We start from the raw sequence: 23,410 nt of genomic DNA, 5'->3' as shown, positions 1-23,410 counted from the left end.
CCGTTATTTCATGTTACCCAAGAAAGAAAAGAAATACTGCCAATTAAACTATGCCATGCCACTGATTTTTTAAAGGCACATCTTGAACTCAGAGATGTTAAAATATGAAAAACAATGAGTCTTAGAATCTATGAGATATTGTAATGAACTGGTGTTCCAATGAGGAAAAGATTCTATAGGCTCTGTTCTGAAGTCTGAGAGATTGTACTTGTAGTTCAAATACATATGAGGGAAGTTTAGTATTCTGTGAATGACACAATTTCAGCAAAGCTAGTAATTTTGGAGTCTGTCAGCAGATTGAAGCCTGCCTTCTATTTTCTAGAGCAGGGGTTTTCAAACTGGCTCAAAAGTCAATTTTTTTTTTAATGAAATAGGCTAGACTGGAATCAAAAATAAAAGATCAGAGTGCATATATAATAAGGGGAAGAATTCTTTGTGAAACTTCTGTTTCAGTTATGGGGGAGGGTGCATATGTCCTGTGTTGTGATTTAAACTGTATTTCTTATTGTGAGTTGCGATCAAATAGATTTCAAAAAGAATGTTCCTAGAGCATAGATAACATGCAAAGTATACAATCTGGGCTCCGTTTCTCTGGTGCTTTTCCTTTACTTTGGGAACTAAGACTAAAGATTAGAAGTAGGTGAATTGCCTTGCCTAATCCTCTAATGCCTCAACCCCACTTTCTTATACTGTCTGACGAAAACAGATGGTCATTTATTGAAATGGAAAGCACTGTACTGGAATCAAGGAGGCCTAGGTTATAGACTTAGCTAACTAGATATGTGGCTAGATAAATTACTCTCTGCATTTCAAGTTCTAATAAAAGTAGGAAGTTGACTACATGCTCTTTAAGGAATGATGCTCAATCTTTTTTTCCAGGGGATGATGTTCACATTTGAAACAAGTAGCCATGGTGTACCCAGGATTATGCAAATTCTTTTCAAACTAGCTATAACTCCTTTCAGACACACACACACACACACACACACACACACAAAATCAGAATGCAAGTAAGTGAAAGTGAAGATATTATAGGAAGACAAATATAACTATATTGCAGAATCAAACTTGGGTGCCCTCGCCCGCTCACAGTAAAGCCACTCATTAACACCAAGTTGTGGTGAAGGAAAGTACAGAGTTTACTGCAAGACGCCCAATATGGGACCAAGCAAAGAGAAGGAGGAGCTCATGCTGAAAAGACCCAAGTATACCTTTCACAGTGGCTTTCAAGGAAGGGTTTTTAAAGGCAAGGTGAGGGAGAGGGTCTCAGAGTGCCTGATCAGCTTGTGGACATCCTTCTGATTGGTTGGTGGTGAGGTAACAGGGTGGTATTTTGGGAGTCAACACATCATCCTTTTGGTTCCAACCAGTCTGGAGTCTGTGTGCTGGTGGTCAGCAGTTAACTTCTTCCACCTGGTACATGCTTTAGTTTCTGCAAAACAACTCAAGGATATGGCTCAGGATATTATCTATAGCCCTTGAGGAGGAACTAAAGGCCCTTGACTTTGTTTTATGGCTAAACTATTATTATTTTGTCTTGCTTGACTGTTTTCCTTTGTTTCTGCATTTTCTCACTTCTCTGATTAAATTTGCTCTTTGGAACTTGGGGAAGGCCTAGGAGGCAGAAGCTTTTCTATAAACAAGAGTGGGGGAGGGGACTCGGGGGTCTGTCCCTGGGAAGGCCCCACAGGGCTCTGCTGGGTTTCAAGTATATCTTTAATAATATTCTGTATTTTAACTGTTGCCAGTAATAGTTACTTGTCATGAATAACTAATGATTTTAACATACCTCACAATTGATTGCAGCAAAATGGCATATCAATGCACTACAGTTGAAAAATATATGCTTTTCAGATCCTTTCAAATCTGGTATTCTATGATTCCAGGAAATAATCATTCAGTCTAGCATTTTCAGTGTAATCACAACATAAGCAGAAATTGTAATATGTGATCTTGCACTGTAAATGAAAAATATTCAATAACTTCCATTTGTTATGTGAAGAGAGGCCCTGCAAGTTTGCTACTCTTAAATGATTTTAAGAATAGCATTTTAAACTAAAACTTTTTATTATAACTATCCAATTTAAACTCCAGTGAAAATTCATCTCTTTGCCTGGTGTTTAATTAATTATGCATTTCTAAGAACGAAAAGTTCTTTTTTCCAAATCAGTTTAAGCACTGACAGGAGTGATAATCTTTCCCACAGAAAACTCTGACCTAGAATGTAAGAAGTTTGGCTTAAGGGTTTTTTGTTTTTTGGTTTTTGGTTTTATTCCTTTAGCCTTCTGTTTAGACACTTACATTGCCAAAGATTGCTGATGAGGATTTTAGGTTAAAATCCTCATTTGTTCTAAGAAGAGTGAGATTGAGAGCAACCTCAGACATAAATAAGGTATTTAACATAATTTTGAAGACTATGGTAGATTGTTTTATTATTCTTGGTCATACGACTTGCTCTAGCCAATTGTTTGTGAGCAGATGTGACACATGCTAACATCTTTAAGTTTTAGTGCAACATTCAGGGCAATCTGTTAGTCTTGTGCTGCCTGCCATGAGAAAAGCATGTTCCAAATAGGGTCTCAGAATAAGAAGATATGTGGAGCAGACCTTTACCCTGGAGCAGTACTGCAGCAACTGACCTGCAGCTACTAACACGAAACAAGAGTAAAACATAAATATTTGTTGTTTTAAATCACAGAGATTTTTGAAATTGTTATATAGTATAACCTGGCAGATCACCTAAAGTGAATATGAGCCAGCAGATTAGTGGTTCAAAGACTAAATGCACTATAGAACAGTATTCAAACTTCTATTTAATAAAACAAAATAATACACATCTACAAAACAGTCAACCAGATATTTGATAAACATTCAACTAAAATTTATATTAAAAAGAAACTCTATTTATAAAATCTACAGATTTGCTTGCAAAATATTTGCATACTGATTTTAAGCATTTTTGTTTACTATTATTTATCTTAACCAAATATCCCTCCAGGAAAATTTGGATAATAAACTTTAAAGAAGAATATAGGCTTTGTTTCTGACAATATCATGGACTAGGTACCTCAGTCAGTGATCACACTGAAAACAAATAAATACCTGGAAAAATATTTTTTAACCTTATTAAATATATTGATTAACTGGCAATAAAGTAAGAAATTATTAGGTCAAGAAAATTAAATGAAGACAGAAACCTAGAGAGCTGAGCAGATCCTAAAGCCAGCCTTTACCCCGTGGGCATTTGCCAAACCCAGTTAACATGACATTTTCGTGGTCTTATAAGAGACAAAACCCATGACCTGCCTACACAAGAGTGGGGCGTGGGGGGAGAAAGCTTTGGTTCCAAGGATTATTCATTCAGAATAAAGGTGTTAGAAATAAACTTGCCCCTTGCTAGCATACACACCCATCCCCAAGTCTACAAAGAAAATTTACTGTCTTAAATGTTAGCACCTATGATCAAGGGAAAAGCAAAATCTTATCTCAGAATTTGGACTCAATCCAGCTCTCACACAAAAACATAACTTGAATTCATACTATCTGGGTGATCCCAGACCGCCTTAAGCTGATAAGTTAATTAAGAATAATTCTGAATTATTGTGCTCTCAGACACCTGGCAGAAGCAAATGCCAATCCTCTCTGAAGGAATCCACCTTCATCTTAAGCCTTAAAGAATGATTATAAATAAAATTCTGAGGAAAATTAGCAGCTCACATTTTAAAGAATAACAAGCACAGAAGAAAAACACCATTAGTGAGAAACAGTAGAAATATAAGATAGCACAAACAGATTAAAAAGGGCTTCAGATACTGAAATTACCAGCCACAGACTATAAAATATATAAAATATGAATAAAGGAATAAAAAACAAGCTTGAAAATACATACAGAAAACAAGAATGACTGAAGATATTTGAAAAAATTAAACTTAATGAATTAAAAAAAATAAACTATTAATATTTAAAATTCAGTGGTCAAGTTTAATAGTCTATTTGACACAGCTAGTCTATTTGACACAGCAGAAGTACAATCTAGTGAACTGGGAGATAGAGATGAAAAAATTATCCCAAATGCAACAGAAAAAGAAAAATAAATGAAAAATATAAAAGAGACTTTAAGTGACATGGAAGACATTGTGAGAAGATCTAAAATAATTCTAATTATAGCTTCAGAAGAATAGGAAAGAGAAAATGGGCCAGAGGCAATATTTGACAAGATAGTGGATGAGAACTTTACAGAACTTATGAAAGACTCCAATCCACAGACTTAGGAAGTCTCTCAAATCCCAAGCAAGTTAAAGAATAATAAATTCACACTTAGATACATTATAGTGAAAGTCTAGAAAAACAAAAACAAAAGAGGAAACCTTAGAAGTAGCAGAGGAAAAAACCACAGATTATCCTCAAAAGTGATAACTGACTTTTCATCAGTAACAATAGAAACCAAAAGACAATGGAATAATATATTTAATGGGCTAAAAGAAAATGACTGTCAGCCTAGAATTCAATACCCAGTGAAAAGATCTTTCAAGAATGAGGCAAAAATAAAGGCATTTTCAAGCAAGCAAGAGCAGAGTTCCCTGCTAATAGATTCTCACTAACAAAGTCTAAAGAAATTTCTTTCTTCAGACAAAAATAAAATGATCCTAAATGGGAGGTCTGAGTGCTGAGACTAAAGGAAAAGCATCGAAAGTGGCAAATATTTACATAAATCTAAAAACTATTGACTATGCAAAACAATAAGAATTGTTAAAATTATTTCAATTTTTTTTTAATAAATTTATTTATTTTTGGCTGCATTGGGTCTTCGTTGCAGTGCACGGGCTTCTCATTGCAGTGGCTTCTCTTGTTGCGGAGCACAGGCTCCAGGCGCGCGGGCTTCAGTAGTTGTGGCACGTGGGCTCAGTAGTTGTGGCTCGCAGGTTCTAAAGCACAGGCTCAGTAGTTGTGGTGCATGGGCTTAGTTGCTCCACGGCATGTGGGATCTTCCCGGACCAGGGCTCGAACCCATGTCCCCTGCACTGGCAGGCGGATTCTTAACCACTGCATCACCGGGGAAGTCCTATTTCAATATTTTTAAAAGAAAAAATTAATCATTCAGATGCCTAACAGCAGAATAAGTCCAACCAAATTCTCACTTTACACCTACTATTAAATAGACCTCATCAGACCAAGTATGTCACCCATTTGTATTATTATCTCCATCTAATATATGCCCTTAAAAGCAAAAACACTAAACATTTCCATTATTTTCCTCTGTTCTCATCCATATAGGCAAAACTGTATTAATATTTTGTTGGTATTCTCTTTTTAAATAACTGTACTGGTGCAGCATTTTAAGTGTTTTTCTTCATAATGACATTCTTAGTTCAAATTTGCATAATGTACCAATGAAGATATTTCATTAATAATCAGACTTAAGAAATTAACGTATATTTAGAAGATCATGATTTAGAATAATAAAAAACAGAGTTATATACTTTTTTCACATAACTATGAAGAATTAATGATTCCCACCACAGAAGTCTAAAAATGAAAGTTCATCATAATGAATTATGTAATTATGTATTCACAGGTTAAGGACAATTAAGTCTTAGTGAAAAGCTCTGCCTACTCTTTCCACCCACATTGCCTATTCAAAGTTAGGTGCATGCTGACTTTTAACATCATCTCTGGAAATAGTTATAAATTTATGCTCAGGTGTAAGGATTGACTCCTGAGTTTTAATTCAGCTCAGAGGGCACCCTAAATTCCAAATAAATTTTTAAAAGAAGCCACTTCTTTCTGATGGCTACCTAGACTATGCTTTCCAGGTTGTAAATATGTTTTTCATTTCAATTTTAGGAGAGTGTATAAAAGGCTGTTATTACAATTATGTAAACCTGGGAAACATAGAACACATAATCCCTTAAATTTCTAAAATTGTGGTAACTATAATGCAAAGAAATTATAACTTTTTTTAACCAAAACTTTACTATCTTTCTTTCCCTCAACCTCATGATAATATTCAAAATATACTTACTTCTATAATGCTTTCTTGATAAAACTATTATTTCACTACAGAATGTTCAAATGACTTTTATTTCTTTGTATCTTTTAACATATAAAAGATTATATATTACTAGTATAGATTATTCCAGTTAACTTTGTTCAATCTGTATTTATATATCTATAAACTTTCTGAGAGGTCACAAGTAATTCAATTTGTTTAAACCAAATTGTACCTTAATTCTTCAATTTAATAAGTTATCAGTTTTACTGGGACCGAGGCCTATCCTATTTACAAAGAAAAAAAAATTATTAAGAATCTGTAGGTTACTCCACCTCTTTCCTGAAATGAATGCGAAGCTAGCAAGAGGCCCCGCCCTATAAACGAACAGTGTTTCAAAACTGTCCTTTCTGCTGGACTCTGCTGTCAGTGAAGGTGCCATACTCCAGCATTATCAGGTAGCAGCCATCTACCTACCCCTCCCAACAAGGACAGGTCCTACTTATCTAGATGCCTGCTACCAGATACCCTAGGTATTGGGTGTCTCTCCTACCCTCCTAGAACCTTGGTACCCAGAGGTGACAAGGGGGAGAAAAAAGGCACCTACTCTGCGTTCCAATAACATCCACCTAGTGCGTTCCGGTCAGGTTTATCCCTCTGTTCTGGGCCTTGTTGATATTCTTCCCTAGTTGTTTTCAGTCAATTCCTGTGCGAGCTTTACTTTTGCCTAGTATTCTTACATGTACAGCTAAGACCAGGCTCCCACTCCCATTCCCCCAGTCCTTTCCTTTAACCACTAATCTCTGTAACCCCCTCCTGAAAATGGACTGGAGTTGGCACAGCTCCATTTAAGACTTTGTCTTTGAATGTCAGCTCCTTTCCAGAGATGGCCAAAGACTTCACCCCTGGTGGTCCCCCATTGTTGATTACTTCCCCCTAACTTCCTATTGCTGTCAGCCAATAGTCTTGGACCTGACATCATTTGCATTCTAACTCTCCCCACCTTCCTTAACTTATTACAAAAGTAGTACACTATATAAATACAAGAATCTAAACTAAGAACAGGGAAAATTCTAGAAGATAATGACCTTTATTCACAAATAAAGGCAAGAAATAAAAGGCGGGCACTGTTATGGATTAAAATAGACTCATCAGACATATCAACCGAATGCAATGTATGGTCCTTTTTTAGATTCTGATTCAAACAAACCACTTTTATAAAAAAAATTAGTGAGATATCGGAAATTTTAATACTGCATGTTACATGATATTAAGGAATTATTGATTGTTTATAATAATGATATGTGATTATGTTTTTTTAAATGTCTCATTTCTTAAGGACACATACTCTCAACTATAACTCTCAACTATAACTGTGCCCCTGATTAAAAAAAAAAAAAAGACCTTCAAAACATGTTACTTTCTTTTCTCTACCTATAGGTCAGGCTAATGGAAATGTACTCTACAATTATTACTTATTTTCTACCCTTAACCAAATATAGTAATCATTTCCTCGTTATCATGTCTATGATTATTTTGAGTAAAAGTATTCAAATCAAAAGCAACTCATTCTACCTATTATTTGCTCCAAACCTTTTTTAAACTACTGTGAAAAGCCTAACATCATATAACCTGTGGTAAATAAATCTGATTGAGCATGTTAACATGTTTAAATTTATATAAGGCATTTTTCAAATACAGATTACTCTAGAGATGCTAAGAAGCAGATGTACTGATCTCGGCATTCACGTGATTTAACTACAAATAGAATTTGAACGGATTCCAAATGCACAACTGTCAAATTCATAAAAAGTAGCAAAAAATGTCAAGTAAAAGTTTAGGCTTTGCCTTGAATAGCACTGACATCTGAAAAAAAAATCAAAAGTATTCTGTTAATGTTTTATTTCTTTAGTGCTAATATTTGATAAGAACTAAGTATTAATACTTTCATTTCATGCATAAATGTTCCCATTAGGTTAGTAGTTTTAATTTAGAAATTGTTATGAGTTAGTATTACTATTAGGTCCAGAAAAATCTCAAAAATCACTTCAATCAATATTACAAAGTTTATTAATATAAATTTGACTCACTGAAGTAGTGTAGTGTAGAGGGGTTGAGCTCCAACTCTGTATAAAGTCAGACAGATCTCGGTTTTAATCCCAACCATATCATTTATTAGCTGTGTGACCTCACCAAGGCTCCTTTCCTCATCTCTAATGTGGAGTTAAAAAAAAAAATCTATTTTACCATATTGTTATAGGAATTATAGAACTCAAGAAATATAAACTGTTATGATTACTACCTTTTGGAAATACTGCATTCTACACAATATTTCTAACTGTATTTTCACTCTACTCAGTTGGAAGAAAATAATACACAGACTACACACGCTACCGACTTTCTGTTGATACCAAACCTTTTCCATCAACTGGCCTAATTCTGAGAATTACAAAAAATACATAGACGAGCATAACCTCAGGCCATGCAAGCAGGTTTATTTAAGAATCTGGACAATCCCCAATTCAAATATCAGGATCTCACATATAATGTAAGAATGAAAGCCACTTCGTTAGCAACCAGGAGGTTGACTCAATTTCAGAGTTGTGTTTTCCATTCAAGTAAGACTTCCAACCAGACCTCTTCTTACCATACATGGAGTCAACACTCTAAGCCAGTCACCTCTCGCCAAGCTTATTTCTTAAGTACAGTGAATCATAGTAAAACAAAATTTATCTCTAAACACAATGCATACATTTCCTTATTTTTCTGCCTTCCCAGTCACTTAGCAAATGAGAACATGATTTTTGATAGTTGTAAAAATGGCTTTTTGAACTCTTTCTTTAAAAGATATTAAATGTGAAGACTTGATCAATTCAAGATAAACATTTTGGGCTAGAATACTTGTAGGTGATGTAGTATATTTTTATACAGCATCTTTCATGCTATTTGACTGACGACAATTATTGATGCTTAGACTGATAACTGAATTAATGATATGGCAGTCTTATCCCTACTTTATAAACTTTTGACTAGGAAGTAATTTGTATGACATTACTTTGATAGTATAGAGATGTCCACTTCCCCTTCAAACATGGAGCTCATCCTTTAACACCCATTAAAAACCCTTACATGAGCCAATAATTTCAATAAGAATTTCAATGTTCATTGCAGCATTATTTACCATAGCCAAGACATGGAAGCAACCTAAGTGCCCACTGATGGATAAATAGATCAAGAAAATGTAATATATATGTATTATTCAGCCATGAAAAAGAAGGAAATTCTGACATTTGCAACAACATGGATGGATCTTGAGGACATTATGCTAAGTGAAATAAGTCAGGTGGAGAAAGATAAATACCATATGATCTCACTTACATGTAGAATCTAAAAAACAAAAACAGGGACTTCCCTGGTGGCGTAGTGGTTAAGGATCCACCTGCCAATGCAGGGGACACGGGTTCGAGCCCTGGTCTGGGAAGATCCCACATGCTGCGGAGCAACTAAGCCCATGCGCCACAACTACTGAAGGCTGCATGCCACAATTACCGAAGCCCACACACCTAGAGTCCATTCCCTGCAACAAGAGAAGCCCCCTCTCGCTGCAACTAGGGAAAGCTCATGCACAGCAATGAAGACCCAATGAAGCCAAAAATAAATAAAAATTTAAAAAATAAAATAAAATTAAATTAAATTAAAAACAAAACCAAAAACAACAAACAAAAAACCCCCAAACTCATAAATAGAGCACATTGGTAGTTGCCAGACGCAGGGGGTGGGGATGGGCGAAATGTGTGGTGGTGGTCAAAAGGTACAAACTTCTAGTTATAAAATAAATAAGTCCTGGGGATGTAATGTACAGCATGGTGACTATAGTTAACCATACTGTATTGTATATTTGGAAGTTGCTAAGAGAGTAGATCTTAAAAGTTCTCATCACAAGAAAAAAAATTGAAACTCTGTGTGGTGATGGATGTTATTGTGGTTATTTTGCAATATATCCAAATGTCGAATCATTATGTTGTACACCTGAAACTAATATAATGTTATATGTAAATTATATCTCTATTAAAAAAAGCACCTCTTAGTTTCATTGATCTTCTCTATTGTCTTTTTAGTCTCTATATCATTTATTTTGACTCTGATCTTTGTTATTTCCTTCCTTCTACTAATTTTGGGCTTAGTTTGTTTTTCTTTTTCCAGTTCCTTGAGGTGTAAAGTTAGGTTATTTATTTGAGATCTTTCAGGACTTCCCTGGCAGTCTAGTGGTTAAGACTTCGTGCTTCCAATGCAAGGGGTGCAGGTTCGATCCCTGGTCAGGGAACTAAGATTCCACATGCAGTGCAACCAAAAAATATACATATATATTTTTTAGATCTTTCTTGTTTCTTAATGTAGACATTTGTTGCTATGAACTTCCCTCTTAGAACTGCTATTCCTGCATTCCATAAGTTTCAGTATGTTCTATTTCTACTTCCATTTTTCTCAAGATATATTTTAATTTCTCTTTTGATTTCTTCTTTGACCCATTGGTTGTTCAGTAGCATGTTGTTTAATCCCCTTATATTTGTGAATTTTCCAGTTTTCTACCTGTAATTGATTTCTAGTTTCATACCATTGTGATTAGAAAAGATGTTTGATATGATTTCAGTCTTCTTAAATTTATTATTTGTGGTCTGGCATGTGATCTGTCCTGGAGAATGTTCCAGGTGTGCTTGAGGCGAATGGCATTCTGTTGCTTTTGGATGGAATGTTCTATATATGTGTATTAGCTCAATCTAATATAACATGTCATTTAAGGCCAGTGTCTCCTTATTGATTTTCTGTCTGGATCATCTATTCATTGATGAAAGTAGGCTATTAAAGTCCACTACTATTATTGTATTGCTTTCTATTTCTCCCTTTAGATTTGTTAATATTTTTTTTATATGTTTAGGTGCTCCCTTACCTGGCTCTTAAAATAATAACATGCTTCTTTTAGAACTTTAGTGAAGAGTAACTTCCATTTTTATTTCTGCCACCTTCTATAAGTAGAAAGAGTGTTTTATTTAATTGGTGATTTGGGGAGATGAAAATAAGATCCACTCCCTTTCTTGCCATATTTTTCAAATCTACCTACCCACAACAGATTATGTTCTGATCTGTTCCTCATTCTGTGTAATAAACTAAACTCACATGAATCAGGGTCCAGGCTTACCTTCTAGAGCAGACCTGAGGCCTAATTCTCCTTCTTCCTACTGTTGACCTCACTGAGTGTAAAACAGTGACTCTGCCTTAGTTTATCTGTCCTGCAAACCTAAATTTTCCTTTGGTATGTCATCTCCCATTTGGACTTGGGAAGGCGTATTGAAAATCCTTGTTGTGGCTGTATGTTGAAGTCATATTGTCCAAGCAGCTTTATCAGTAAGAAGGTGTTTTGTTTTGCTTTGTTTTGTTTTCTCTGTCTGGATCCCTGTGAATTTGTTCTGAATTCAGAAGAGAGTTAAGACATGTAAGCAGCTATCACTGCCTAATTCCCATTATTGATAGGACAACTCTATCCAAAAATGGTTGTTTAATAAGAACTATGGTTTCATAAAAGAAATGTAAAATGAAATTTTAGCAGCCTGACAATAAGGGAATAAAAGATCCCAGAAAAGAATGATAGCATTTATTAGAGGTTCACTGAAATAGGAACTTGTTCTTTATTCATGAATGCCTATTGTGTATTAGGCAGTGTTCTAAGTAAAAGTTTAAAGAGTTGGAATACTTTAAATAAAAGTTCCCAGGTACTCGAATTTGTTCAAGTTTTGAATTGTTACAATGATCAACAGAAGAGCAGTGTTTTATATTCAAAGCCAATATGATTCATTCAATATAATAATGATAACATTTGAGTGCTAATTACTTATCAATCAAGCAATTCCCATACAATAGCTGATTGAATCATCAAAACACATCTGTGAGACAGAATAGAATAGTCTAGGTTACAATGCAGTTGAAAAAAAAGTCAATGGTTTAACTGAATGCAGATTTATTTCTTGTTCCAAAAAGTTGGCTCTGGCTGCAGACAACTGTCCTCCACATGGTGACACAATAACCCAGGCTCTTTCAACCTTGTGGTGTCACCATCTTAACATGAGTCTTCTTCTGTGGTTGCCCCAGTCAGGGAAGAAAGACTGGGGAATTTCATATGGGTCTTTCATGCCCTCATTCTGAAATTGATACATTTCAATTCCACAATATTTCATTGGCCAGACTGAGTTACATGGCCCCATGCAGTTGCAGGGTTGCTGAGAAATAGTCAATCCACTTAGTACCCAGAAGGGAAAGAGAACTGAATGTTGATTAACACTAGCAATGTATACCATTAATAGCTATTATTCCTATTCCCTTTGTATAGATGAGGAAATGGAGACTTAGCAAAGTTAACTAACTCATCCAAGGTTACACAGAAAGTAAGCAGAGGCACCATTATGTGAACCTGGACAATCTGACTCCAGAGCTTGTGCCTAACCTCTATCCTATATGATCTCCCAACATCACACTGGAAGCCTCGCAGAACCTAGCCATCACTAGGGATATTTAATTCAATTCACTGAAATTCAGTTAAATTCAAATCAGCATACATTTACTGAATGCTCTCTCTGTGTCAGGCATTGCTGTTCCATCTGGAGAAGGTTTGGATTATTTGACTGTATAGATCTATTCCTATAGATATAAACAAATAGGACAACTGTGATCCTTAATATTATATGTCAACTTGGCTGGGCCACTGTGCCCAGATATTTTGTCAAACTTAATTCTGGATGTTTCTATGAAGGTGTTTTTGGATGAGATTAACATTTAAATTGGTGGACTTTGAGGAAAGCAGATTGCCCTCCATAATGTGGGTGGGCCTCATCCAATCAGTTGAAGGCCTTAATAGAACAAAGACCTTCTCCAAGTGAGAAGGAATTCTGCCAGCAGACTGTTTTTGGACTTGAACTGCAACTCTTCTCTGAGTCTTCACAACTGCATGAACCAATTTCTTAAAATCTCTCTCTCTCTCTCTCTCTCTCTCTCTCTCTCTCTCTCTCTCTATATATATATATATATATATATATACACATATATATATAAAACAAGATCCTGTGCAAACTTTATTTATTTTGATTTTAGAATGTCAGGCACTGTCCTGATTACTGTAGCCCTATAGTATAGTCTGAAGGCAGGGAGCCTGATTCCTCCAGCTCCGTTTCATTGTTTTTTTTTCTCTCAAGATTGCTTTGGCTATTTGAGGTCTTTTGTGTTTCCATACAAATTGTAAAATTTTTTGTTCTAGTTCTGTGAAAAATGCCATTGGTAATTTGATAGGGATTGCATTGAATCTGTAGATTGCTTTGGGTAATATAGTCATTTTCACAATATTGATTCTTCCAATCCAAGAACATGGTATATCTCACCATCTGTTTGTGTCATCTTTGGTGTCTTTCATCAGTATCTTAAAGTTTTCTGCATACAGGTCTTTTGCCTCCTTAGGTAGGTTTATTCCTAGGTATGTTATTCTTTTTGTTGCAATGATAAATGGGATTGTTTCCTTAATTTTTTTTCTGATCTTTCGTTGTTAGTGTATAGGAATGCAAGAGACTGCTGTGTATTAATTTTGTATCCTGCGACTTTACTAAATTCTTCTCTAGTAGTTTTCTGGTGGCATCTTTAGGATTCTCTATGTATAGTATCATGCCATCTGCAAACAGTGACAGCTTTACTTCTTCTTTTCCAATTTGGATTCCTTTTATTTCTTTTTCTTCTCTGATTGCCGTGGCTAGGACTTCCAAAACTATGTTGAATAATAGTGGTGAGAGTGGGCACCCTTGTCTTGTTCCTGATTTTAGAGGAAATTCTTTCAGTTTTTTACCATTGAGAATAATGTTTGCTGTGGGTTTGTCATATATGGCTTTTATTATGTTGAGGTAGTTTCCCTGTATGCCCACTTTCTGGAGAGTTTTTATCATAAATAGGTGTTGAATTTTGTTGGAAACTTTTTCTGCATCTATTGAGATGATTGCATGGTTTTCATTCTTCAATTTGTTAATATGGTGTATCACATTGATTGATTTACGTATATTGAAGAATCCTTGCATCCCTGGGATAAATCCCACTTGACCATGGTGTATAATCCTTTTAATGTGTTGTTAGACTCGGTTTGCTAGTATTTTGATGAGGAGTTTTGCATCTATGCTATACTTCAGGGCTACAGTAATCAAGACATTATGGTACTGGCACAAAAACAAGAAAGCCCAGAGACAAACCCATGTACCTGTGGTCACCTAATCTATGACAAAGGAGGCCAGAATATACAATGGAGCAAAGATAGCCTCTTCAATAAGTGGTGCTGGGAAAAATGGACAGCTGCATGTAAAAGAATGAAATTAGAACACTCCCTAACACCATACACAAAAATAAACTCAAAATGGATTAAAGACCTAAATGTAAGGCCAGACACTATAAAACTCTTAGAGGAAAACATGGGCAGAACACTCTTTGACATAAATCACAGCAAGATCTCTTTTGACCCACCTCCTAGATTAATGAGAATAAAAACAAAAATAAACAAATGGGACCTAATTAAACTTAAAAGCTTTTGCACAGCAAAGGAAACCACAAACAAGATGAAAAGACATCCCTCAAAATGGGAGACAATATTTGCAAATGAAGTAACTGACAAAGAATTAATCTCTAAAATATACAAGCAGCTCATGCAGCTCAACATCAAAAAAGCAAACAACCCAATCAAAAAAATGTGCAGAAGACCTAAATAGACATTCCTCCAAAGAAGACATACAGATGGCCAATGCAAACACATGAAAAAATGTTCAACATCACTAATTATTAGAGAAACGCAAATCAAAACTACAATGAGGTATCACCTCACACCAGTCAGAATGGCCACCATCACAAAATCTACAAACAATAAATGCTGGAGAGGGTGTGGAGAAAAGGGAACCCTCTTGCCTTGTTGGTGGGCATGTAAATTGATACAGCCACTATGGAGAACAGTATGGAGGTTCCTTAAAAAACTAAAAATAGAACTACCATATGACCCAGCAATCCCTCTCCTGGGCATATGCCCTGAGAAAACCATAATTCAAAAAGAGACATATACCACAATGTTCATTGCAGCACTTTTTTCAACAGCCAGGACATGGAAGCAACTTAAATGTCCATCAATAGAGGAATGGAAAAAGAAGATGTGGTACATATATACAATGGAATATTACTCAGCCATAAAAAGGAATGAAATTGGGTCATTTGTAGAGATGTGATTCAACATAGAGATTCATATAGAGTGAAGTTAAGTCAGAAAGAGAAAACAGATATCGTATATTAACACATATATGTGGAATCTGAAAAAATTGGTATAGACGATCTTATTCACAAAGCAGAAATAGAGACACAAACATAGAGACCAAACGTATGTATACCAAGGGGGAAAGGGGGGGTGGGATGAATTGGGAGATTGGGATTGACATATATACACTATTGATACTATGTATAAAATAGATAACTAATGAGAACCTACTGTATAGCACAGGGAACTCTACTCAATGCTCTGTGATGACCTAAATGGGAAGGAAATCCAAAAAAGAGGGGATATATGTACACATATAGTTGATTCACTTTGCTGTACAGTAGAAACTAACACAACATTATAAAGCAACTATACTCCAATAAAAATTAAAAAAAAAAACTACAGTGAGAGAATACTGCAAAAAAAAATGTCAAGTAAAATAGCAGAATTCTAGAATAACTTACAGAAATAAGTCAATGTTTATTATATTTTCTTTTCTTTTCTTTTTTTGGCCACACCATGCAGCTTTTGGGATCTTAGTTTCCCAGCCAAGGATTGAACCTGGGCGCCAGCAGTGAAAGCGCCAAGTCCTAACCACTGGACCGCCAGGGAATTCCCTATATTTTCTATAATACAAGAAGATTTTTAAAACTCTATTATAAAATACATAGATTTTTGCAAAGAACCTTTTAGATGGAAAAAAACAGCCAAAACAATCTGCCACATATAGGCCTTAGTATGTGGTTTTATAGTCTGTCTACTTAGGGGAGTGTTCTAACTATCTTCACAAATTCAGTGTTGTGAGAATATGTGGCTAGGTGTTAATTATCATTTTAAAAGGAATTTAGTTCTCCTACACAGCTGAGAATGCTAACAGTCTCCAATTTTAATTTGTTCTCCTGTACAAGATGCTGTTTCTGAAGTATTTAGTTGCTTCCTACTGGTCACACAAACTTTAGACTTCCTAAAAATATGTATTTCTCAGTAAGTTGCATATGATGACAAACTTCTAAAGAGATGCATTGAACTTTTTCATCAAATGAATTCACAGTGGATTTCCAGTCTCAATTGAGATAAGTAAGTTAGCCCATAGTTCTTCTTAAGCACGATCCTCTTCTTTCTTTCATGTCATATTTTATGTCTCTTCAGATCCTTTTTGAAACCAGATGGGAATAACATCAAATTGAGATGCAAAAAGCACTTGTTCAAGAATCTTAGAAGCTGTATTTTTATTGTCTCTACTACCATCTCTCTGGCTAATCTTGGACAAGACACTTTAACTTCTTGATACTGACTTCCTCATCTGCAATTTGAAGTATAACTGACATGCAATAAACTGTACATATTTAAAGTATAATTTGATAAGTTTTGACATATGTATACAGACATGGAACTATCATTATAATCAAGATAACGAACATATTTATCACTCCCAAAAGTTTTTTCGTGCCACTTTGTATTTCCTTCCTCCTTCCTCCTGCCCCTCCCAGCCTTCTCCTATCCTCAAGTGCTGATGTGTGCTTTCTGTCACCATAGATTAGTTTGCATTTTTCAGAGAAAAACAGAAATTTTAAGCTCATTAGTTTAAGTGACTAAAATGAGATATGGAAAAACTTAACTTCTTTAAAAATATTTTTTAAAAATTGAGATTTCCTATCTTGAAACCTGAGGCAGCAGTGTGATGCAGTGGTTAAAGCCCTTAACTTTAGAGTAAGCGGACATGAGTTTTGGGTCTTGGCTTTGTCATTCACTAGCTGTTATGACCTTGGGAAAATTACTCAATATCCTGAGGTTCACAGTTTCCCCATACTTAGGGGAAAGAATAATAATAGCTTCTAGACTCAAAAAGATGTTGTGAAATTGCATGCAAAGCAATCAGCTCAGTGCTGGGCCTGTTCATACAATATACTCAACCAACGGTAGTCATCTATCTTTAGACATTTCAAGAGTCCTAATCCATATTTTAAGAAAAGGAAATGAGAACTCTGATCATGCAGACAGTATAATCTTAAGGCAACTATTTTCAAAGTTTTATGTGAAGATTACAGTAATTCACTGTGCTAGACATGGTGTCCATATGATTCTGACTCAAGTCCTTTTTGTAAGTACCTCATTGGTTTTTCTTCCTCATAACTCTTACCCCGAGTGTCATGGGTCCCCTTTTTGTAATTCTATCCATACCCTCCCCAAACATATGACCGACAGTCATTGATTTGACGAATGACTTCGCCAAAGTAGAGTGAATGGTAGTCACCACTTCAGAAGACAGGCACCATGAAAATAGAGATAACTAAAGAAAACTAGTCCTTTTTTGGTGATAAATGTTCTTTAATAGTTTTCTTCTCTATATTTAAATACTTCTGTCATTCTTTTTGTGCCGTTAAGCTTTGCCAGGTTCATACTTGATAAAACTCTCTCTCTACAGCAGAAGCTAATTAAGCTCCACTTGCTAGCCTAGCCCAGTCTAGCATCCAGGGTAAGTTCTGGCTTTGTGGAGAAGAGAGTTTAGAGACTGTATCTTGTGTTTTCGTTCGTGAAGTTTTAGCATTGCTTTATTAAAGATAGTCCAGAGAAATTATATGGGGTTGTGGGAGGAGGTTGATAATTCTTCTGTGGGAAGGAGACTCTCCTGCTTACCATCCCTCCTATTTTGTAATGTACCATCTATACAGGTTTATTTACTCCTTCTACCTTAACCTAGCTTCCTCCCAGAAATTAGTCTATGACAATGACTTATGTGCAGGTGGTTGATTTTGGAAAGAGATCCCAGCAAATGAGTGAAAAACTGGGAAACTAAAACATGGAAGGAAGGAAAGCCAATTCAAGACTAGTTGATCAGTCTAGACATTTCCGTAGGCAACTAGGGTTCATTTTTCTAGATCTTTGAATAGTTGTCTAGAATTCATCTAGAATTGTCTGCCTGAGTGAAGAAGAGGGAAGCATTTATCTACTAGTTTCCACCCCTCATTGTTCATTGTGGCAGATAGACCCTAAGGTAACTACCAGTGATCCCTGACTTTTAATGCCCTTCTTTAAGCTCCTATCCCTGAATGTAGGTGGAGCCTGTGAATTGCTTCCAACCAATAGAATATGGCAAAAGTTATAGGGTGTTACTCCCATAATTACATTGTATGGCAGATGTGATGGGATACATCACTCCCATCATTATGTTACATTATGTAAGAATCCATCTTATTAGCAGAATTGCCCTTTGCCACTTTGCTGCTGTCTTTGAAGAAGCAAGCTGCTATGTTATGAACTGCCTATGGAGAGAACCATGTGGCAAGGAGCTCAGATGGCCTCTAGAAGTGGAGGACAGCCTCTGGCTGACAGCCAGCAAAAATGTCTGAAGCTCTCAGTCCTACAACTGCAAGGAAATGAATTCTGCCAACAACCTGAGAGTTTGGAAGAAGATTCTTCTTCATTTGAGCTTCCAGTTGGGAACACGACACAGTCAACACGTTCAGTGGGAGACCCAACAGTGGAAACTCCAACTAAGCTGTGCCTGAACTCCTGACCCGCAGAAACAGATAATAAATATGTGTTGTTTCAAGCTGATAAGTTTATGGGATTCGTTACACAGAAATAGAAAACTAATACATATTTTGGTACCTAGAATTGGAGTGCTGCTTTAACAGGTACCTGAAAATATGTCTGTGGTTTTGGAACTGAGTGATGGGTGGAGGCTGGAAGAATGTTGAAGAGCATAAAAGAGAAATTTAAGCACTGTGACTAGAATCACCATGACTATCAGTAGAAATATGGACACTGAGGACACTGCTATGAAGGTCTCAGAAGGAAGTGAGGAGCATGTTATTGGAAACTAGAGGAAGGAGAATCCTTGTGATGTAGTGACAAAAAAGCTTAGTGAAATTGCTGCAGTTATGTTGAAACCAAAACTTGTAAGTGATGGAACTTTGTTATATAGTTACAGTGATTTCTAAGCAAAATGTTGAAGGTGCCACTTTTATTCTTGATACATATAGCAAAATGCAAAATGTCAAAGAGAGAGAGAGAGAATTTAGGAGCACTACTGTTAAATAAAAAGGGATCAGGACGGGCTTCCCTGGTGGCGCAGTGGTTAAGAATCCGCCCGCCAATGCAGGCGACACGGGTTCGAGCCCTGGTCTGGGAAGATCCCACATGCCGCGGAGCAACTAAGCCCATGCGCCACAACTACTGAGCCTGTGCTCTAGAGCCCACGAGCCACAACTACTGAGCCCGCGCGCCTAGAGCCTGTGCTCCGCAACAAGAGAAGCCACGACAATGAGAAGCCCGCGCACCGCAACAAACAATAGCCTCCGCTCTCCGCAACTAGAGAAAGCCCACCTGCAGCCCGCACGTAGCAACAAAGACCCAACTCAGCTAAAAATAAAAATTAATTAATTAATTTTTAAAAAAGGGATCAGGACGTGATGATTTTGAAAATCTTCATCTTCCCCAGATGGTAAAAAATATTAATGTTAGGAGATGGCTTCTGAACACTGTCCGGAAAGCCTGCTCTAGAGAAAAATGCCCAGGGAGTAACACTACAACCTTTTGTTAAAACCACAAAGCGATCAAAAGGTCAGGGTACCTTCCTTTGTTAACTTTTTCTGATTGCAACTAGACTGGGGATTCTAGTGCCATTAAGCCCACGCTCTAGACTGTTTTCTAGGGGCTACATTGGGATGGGGACATCAGAATTCTAACCAAATAAAGCTAAAGTTTAGATCAGACATCAGTAAACCAGGGGATGTGGGTAGTCTTAACTTCATCGGACTCTCAGATTTTCTGCTACTTCAACTCAACATAGATTTGAACAATTTCTGGACCAAGGAAATATAGCCATTTACATAGAGGAGCTACCGTTCCCTAACTTCTGTTTTCCAATAGACCTAAAAAGGTTGTCCTGGGGTGGGGCTGCTGAGGACAGCAGTTCTTAAGCATTTGGTCTCAAAACCCATTTACACCTTTAAAAATTATGGAGAATTCCAAAGAGCTTTTGTTTATATCTGTTGATATTTACCATATTAGATATTAAAGCTAGTAATTTTTAAGGTTTAGTGATTCCTTTAAAAAAGACAGTAATAAGCCCATTATATTTTAAGATAAATAACATATATTTTATGAAAATTAACTGTATTTTCCAAAATAATTTAGTGATAAAAGTGGTATTGGTTTTACATTTTTGCAGATCTCTTTAATATCTGGCTTAATAGAAGACAGTTCAATTCTTATGTCTACTTCTGTATTCCATATGTTCTGATATGTTTTTTTGGTTGAAATAAATGAAGAAAATCCAGCCTCGCACACATATGTAATTGGAAAAGTATTTAATAGTTTTTTTAAAAGTTAATTGTGAGTATAATTCTTTGCTTTCACACCACCAAAACCTTAAAAGTGATAGTTTCTTAAAGGTTAGTAGCAATGTGGAATCTGAAACTATATGAATGAACATTTGTATACCGTAACATTAAAATCCATTGGTGTATTATGGTGTGTCTTGAACTTTGAATTGATCTTTTAGTCCCACATTGTTTTGTAATGTCATTCATTGGTCATTTGGAAAATAGTGGTTCACTGAGTTATGCATATCTTCCAAATCCTGACACGTATCATTTTGAAATATCAAAAACTCAACATTCATTAATATAACTACCCATCAGAAAAGTCCTTAAGAATTAGGAAATTGTCAAACTCACAGGGTGGATATAAGTTTTCCAAAATTCTAATTTTTGAAAGCTCAAATTTTATTCTTAACAAGAAAAGCTGTAAGTTGTTTTCATTGAAATTACAGACTTACTTCACTAAATTTTGAGACAATGTCTGCCAAATACCCAAGTCTGAATGACTATAGGTTGTCTGTCTGTCAGTCTTTCAAGCAAAAATGGTGTTCCATATAAAGAGTGGCTTGTTCAGCTCACAACTCAATCACATAAATCCTTTTCCTCAAGACAACCATTGTTCTCTGGTATGCAGCAGAAATGCTTTATGCATTTTGCCTCACATAACTTTTAAAAGACATGATCAAGGGTTCAGATTTGATAAAATTAATAATTATTACTATTTTATCAAGCATAATCTTAAATTCTCTCTTTTTTTTCCTATGAGTACAGTCATCCCTTGGTATCCACGAGGGATTGGTTTCAGGATCCCCTGCAGTTGCCAAAATACTACGGTGCTCATGTCTCATACTAAATGGCAAAGTATTTGCATACAATCTATGGAATATTCTCCTGTATAATTTAAATCATCTCTAGATTACTTATAACACCTAATACAATGTAAATGCAATGTAAATAGTTCATAAATGCTATGTAAATATTTGCTGGAGCAGCAAATTCAAGTTTTGCTTTTTTGGAACTTCTCAAAAGAAAAAATTAAAAAAATAATTTCAATTCATGGTTGGTTGAATCTGCAGGAATACAGAGGTGACTGTATATAGCAATGAAGAATACAGTGACTACTAGTACAGTTTGGTATCACTGCTTTGATTTCTGTTAAGGAACTAGCAATTTTTTTTACCCACCATTGCCTTTGTATCATAGCACAAATATCAACACAGTGAGGGAGGCAAATTATGTCTTAGTGTTACTGTGAAAATATTTTTGACCTTGCAGATAGCTTCCCAGGGACTCCATGGAGTCTGCAGATCACATTTTGAGAACCACTGATCAAGAACAAATCTATACTCTAAGTGGTGGCAATCCATTTTTCACACAATTTGCCCTTCTGAGTAGAGTCTGTGCTGTTATAACCAATCCTGACCTAACTGTTCTCTCATCAACTCTTTCTGCTTGCTGATAAGCATGACCCATCATATTCAGTTCTTGGTTCCAGCTCAATTCCCCATTTCTAACCCTCCATTCTTCTTGCCAAAGTAAAGATTTCTTGCCTCTATTTTTATCTGCCTAAGCAAACCCTACACTAATCTTCTAATGATTCCATTTTAATTCTTGATCTCATTCCAGGAATCAACCTAGCCCTTCAGGGTAGAATTTTATTCATTCATCTTTTATTTCATTTATACATTCATTGATTAATTCATTTAATCAGTGAATTAAATAAGTTCATTAATTTTAAAATGAATTTTCTGCAAATCTACTATTTCATTTGTTAGAGAAATGACATTTGCTTTTGGCCTTAAAGAGTGACATAATTTTTTTTTTTTTTTTAACTTTTGGGTTTTATTTATTTATTTATGGCTGTGTTGGGTCTTCGTTTCTGTGCGAGGGCTTTCTCTAGTTGTGGCAAGTGGGGGCCACTCTTCATCGCAGTGCGCGGGCCTCTCATTATCGCAGCCTCTCTTGTTGCGGGGCACAGGCTCCAGAAGCGCAGGCTCAGTAATTGTGGCTCACGGGCCCAGCTGCTCAGCGGCATGTGGGATCTTCCCAGACCAGGGCTCGAACCCGTGTCCCCTGCATTGGTAGGCAGATTCTCAACCACTGCGCCACCAGGGAAGCCCAGGGTGACATAATTTGAACAGATGAAATGAAAGTGTAGGTTTTTCAAAGTATAATAAATAATAATAGCTTTATGGAGGTAAAAAAGTCTTCCTCCTTGCTTGGGGAAAGGCAAGGAGGATGCAGATAGTAGAGTAATTAAAGACAAGGCCAAAAATTTAGTATAGGGTCATCTCATGGAGGTACTGACTGCCTGAAGTTCATTTGGTAAGCAATGGGGAACTGCCAGAGATGTTTCAGCAGAGGCAGAGGTAATGGGGTGAAACAGTCTCAGTAAAGCATTATTTGCTTAAGATTTGTTTGGCAACTATAGATGAAAAGAATTTGGTGGCAAAAAGACACTTGAGGCCAGAAAAACAGGTTGGAGACCTGAACTAGGGTGGTGGCCGTAGAAATGGAGATGAGTGGAGATAGATTTTGAGAACAATGAGGAAGTAAGTTCAATAGGTGGTGGTGAGGGAGAAGTGGTTGTCAAAAATGACTAGAGTTTCAAGCATGAGTTATTGGGAGAATGGTGATGCTATTTAAAGAAATCAGGAAGTCAAAAAAAGGAACGGTTTGTGTGAGGCAAGACGATGAGCTCAGTTCTTTACCTTTTAGGCATATAAGTGGCTATACTCAAGGGGGAACTAACTAATTTTATAGCACTTACAAGAACTGGAG

General features: G+C 36.1%; 1 protein-coding gene across 6 annotated transcripts in view; it reads left to right on the top strand.

Moving 5' to 3' along the window:
• LOC309640409 (uncharacterized protein) overlaps positions 1-23,410 on the top strand; it is a 67,877-nt gene that overhangs the window by 1,052 nt on the left and 43,415 nt on the right. The window lies entirely within an intron of this gene.

The sequence above is a fragment of the Balaenoptera physalus genome (genome assembly GCF_965194825.1).
Source record: "Balaenoptera physalus genome assembly, chromosome: 13".
In the NCBI taxonomy this organism is placed as follows: Eukaryota; Metazoa; Chordata; class Mammalia; order Artiodactyla; family Balaenopteridae; genus Balaenoptera; species Balaenoptera physalus.
Note: the sequence above shows the minus strand (reverse complement) of the source record. Positions and strands in the feature narration are given on the sequence as shown.